This window comes from Zingiber officinale, chromosome 5B (genome assembly GCF_018446385.1).
Source record: "Zingiber officinale cultivar Zhangliang chromosome 5B, Zo_v1.1, whole genome shotgun sequence".
NCBI lineage: Eukaryota > Viridiplantae > Streptophyta > Magnoliopsida > Zingiberales > Zingiberaceae > Zingiber > Zingiber officinale.
Genome location: NC_055995.1, coordinates 123,678,602 through 123,682,451, shown reverse-complemented (window position 1 = coordinate 123,682,451; position 3,850 = coordinate 123,678,602). Strand labels below are relative to the sequence as shown.

General features: G+C 37.5%; 1 long non-coding RNA gene across 1 annotated transcript; it reads left to right on the top strand.

Annotated features, from left to right (window-relative positions):
* Positions 1 to 1,534: 1,534 nt before the first annotated feature.
* LOC121987824 lies at positions 1,535 to 2,141 on the top strand. Its single transcript, XR_006113731.1, has 3 exons — positions 1,535 to 1,547; positions 1,617 to 1,717; positions 1,987 to 2,141. It is a non-coding gene; the product is annotated as an uncharacterized LOC121987824 (long non-coding RNA).
* Positions 2,142 to 3,850: the final 1,709 nt, after the last annotated feature.

Below are 3,850 nucleotides of genomic sequence, written 5' to 3'. Positions count from 1 at the left end.
ACAACGGTTTTTGCCAAAATCATTGTCTTTGAACTCCCCATTAAATATAAAAGACAATGGTTTTAGCAAAACTGTTGTCATTGAGCGACTTTTTTTTAAAACGACAACACTTTTTACAACGGTTTTATAAACCGTTGTCTTTATCCGCGTTTTTAGCGGCTACGACAACAGTTTTCAAAAAACCGTTGTAGTTGAATTTGGTCATTTCCCCCCTTCGTTGTTTTCCTTTCCCTCGCTGTTTTCTTTTCGGCGCCGTGTTTTCGCGTTCCCAAACCTAAGCCATTTATCTTTCCCTCTCCTCATACGACGTTGTGCTCCTTCTCATTTCCTGGTGAGCGGCGGCGTTCTCCAATGGGCTGCCGAAGATCAAGACACACGGGAGGGAGAAACCGAAGAACGGGATCTGCCATGACGACAGCGCGCCGCTGGTGAAGGCAGCGCGGTTTGTGTGGAGTTTCGCAGGGGAGCGGCGGAGGAAGCTTCTTCTAGATTGGTTGGCGCTTCGAAGATGATCACTTTAGGTTCCGCTTCCCCGATTCCATGTCAAGATTCTGTTTCCGAGAGATTTTTGCATTTACTCTTGTTTTCTGCTAGGAGAAAAAGAACGATTTTGTTGTTGATCTTCTTTGGTGGTCATAGGTGGGCTTCGAAGATCGTCGTGATCTTCCTCTTCTCCTCTTTCTCACGGGCAGGATCGACTCTTTTTTTGTCTAGGAATCTTGTCGAATCCCGAAATAAAAAATATCTTTTTTTGGTGAGATCCCGAACCTCTTCTTCTATTGTATTTCATTTGTTCTTTTCTCGCTGGCTATCGCTTTGAATTGCGGTGAGTTCTTGATCTTTTCCGGGTGATTTATGGAGTTCCAGAATTAGATTTTAATGCTAAATGCTGAAAGTCTTTAGCTTTTGTCTTCTTTTCTTGTGACAGATCTGGCGAACTTAGTTTTGCGTTCTCTGTGATTAACTTAAGATTCATCATATATACAAGGCTTAACAAATTTGGTTTGTTGCTTGGTCTTCAGATCTTCCACCTGATTTATAGAAGTAAAGCAATTATACACCATGAAAGCACTCATCCTTGTTGGGGGATTTGGCACTCGCCTCCATCCTTTGACACTAAGTTTCCCAAAGCCATTGGTTGATTTCGCCAACAAACCAATCGTACTTCATCAGGTATGTGCATTTTGGCCCTATACCATATTGTTGGTACATACATGAATGTAGATATGAAATATCGTGTTGTGAAGTTTGGTGATACAAAAAATATGTTTTACTGATTTCCCTTGTAAGTTCTCAAAGGAAGTAACCGGATACAAAAGGGCAGATAGAGGATGCCATGATGAGTTTTCAAAATCTACAACTATTTTACTTCTGGTTGAATTCAGTTTTCCTTTAAATTCTTTTGCTGTCGTTCTGTTGTCTAGTTTTGGGGTTTCAGTTCTACTTTTTGGTTAATTTTGTAATTCCATAAGTAACTATTTCATCTTCATCTGAGGGAGGAAGTTATTTGAAGTTTGATCTATTAATACCTCACCTCTTTGGATAAGGTACACATGCACATCAAGTGTTTGATGTAATTCCTCATAGATCCTAATATGCCATCTGAATGATACAAGGTATTTGTGAATGACCAATTCCTCAACTGGGATCCCGAGCATCGAATCAAAGTTCAAATTGTCTCTGCAAGGGCCTATCATTCCCTGTTCATGCACAACATGTAAGTGAAAAATACTACTAATAAGAATGCTACAGATGCTCTTCAACTCTACAGTTCGACAGTTATCCAGATAAGTCATCTTTGCGTTGGTTCTGTTGATCTCTAGTAGTGAATCATAGTTGTGTTAGTAGCACGCTGGATCATACATATGCATATATTAGTGTTAGTGAGCTAACTATCTCCTCTTTCTCTCCTTAATGTCAAGGGAAAACATGTAAACTAGAAGAAGAAAAACTCTCTTTTGCATGAAATAATTGGAAGGATCGCAGGTGCATCCGTCCTACGCCAGAAGAATTAGAGGATTTCAGTACTCCGGACTTCACAATTTACAATGCTGGCTAGTTTCCATGTAATCGATACACACACTACATGACTTCAGGGCGGCAGTTCGGTCGGGAGGCATGCCGTCTACTCATTCCTCTGTCAGAAGCGTTTCTTTTTTTTTAGGTCGTCGCTTCTCTATTTTCCCCTTATTTTACAATTTGTGAGGTTGAACTATGGAATTTTAATCAATTATGCTTGGATTTTTCTAGGTCGTTACTGCTGTGGCTACTTTGCTTGGGCTGGAGAGGTCGACATGTAAAATTGTTTGATGAAATTCCCCAGTGTGTAGTTATTGTTATTCCCTTCAAGGTCTTGTAATTGAAGTGTACTAACTTAACTGTGTAGGGGATTCTCTGACTCCATCTTTGGCATCTCTGTTGTATTTGCTACTCTAGTTATTGTACGATGCTCAGGTAAACTAGTTTTCTTTTTTGGTTTATGTTCTATAGTCCTTGTGTATGCCATGATGGTAATTTGCAATTAGACTCTATTCATGTGAGTTGACTTTGTATGAATCTGGAAAATATTTTTTCTTGGGAACTGTGTTAGCCATATTTATCATCGAGGAATATAGTTGAATACTGTTGCCTGAGAGTTAGAATTGGTTTGAGTGAAGCAACTGATAATCCTACAAACTTCTAATGGTTTAGTCTGTCATTGCCATGGGCTAGAACAATTTAATTAGTTTGTTTGCCATATCCATCTCCTGCGCTTCTAGAAGAAAGCTTGTATGATGAACACAATTTATAGTAGAGCTTGTGAAAACAATGAGTTTAAAGTCGTTTCTTTCTCAACCGACTTGTAGACAAAGAAAATTGGTCTTGTTTGGTTAGTGAAAGTTGTCAGATCGTTGTCGAAAGAACTGGCATGAACACTCTTACTAACTAGACTGGCGAAATTACAAGGTGATCTTACACTTCTATTCCATCTTGTTGTTGATGATAAATGTTAAAGTGCTCTAATTTTGAGAAAAATTTATGCTTGACTTGGACTTCTTTATTTCTTCTTCTAACTCTTGACATTTTGTATGGCCAATAAGTCATTTGCAAGGGATGTTCAATCGAACTATCAGATTATTAGAAGCATGTATTGAGCCAATGTAAGTCCATTTGCATGTCTAAATATCATTTTATTTCTCATTCAACCACAATATTTTATTATCATTTTTTTGATGCTAGATATGTATTTGACGGTCAATCTCCAGAGCTGAAGAAACAAGAACTTGCCAAAAAGCTAGTCTTTATATTTTTGTCATTGTTCCCCTCCTTTTTTTTTTTTTGCAAGATAATGATAATCTTTAAGCTTATTTTATTCTTTAGATATTCAAAGAGGGAAGATGCAACTAACGATCTTAACACAACAATTGAGGTCATTGCTTATGCATAACAAGTACTTTTATTGGGACACTTTAGTGTGCTAGAATTTCTCCGTCATTTAATGGATCCTAGTTCCAAAAAAATCTTTGTGATGGAATTATTCTGCTTATTGCTAATTGAATTATTGTATTTATCCTCATCCTTATTTTTCAGGTTCTTGAAGAGCTAAGACTCACTATGGATCAGTTCATTGATTTGTGTATTCTCTCTGATGTGATTATTGTGATAGCATTAAAGGTAAACTTTCTTATGAGATATTGTACATTCAACAAGTTTAACATACAAGGCTAGTACTCTACTGCTTACTGTTTACGAAATTTGATAACTAATGTTCATTCAAATCTCTAGTATGATAATGCTTGTGTAGTTGAATATGGTGCCAGTGCTGCAACTGTTCCATGTCTATGTTACTTAGACTTGATATAGTGTTCAA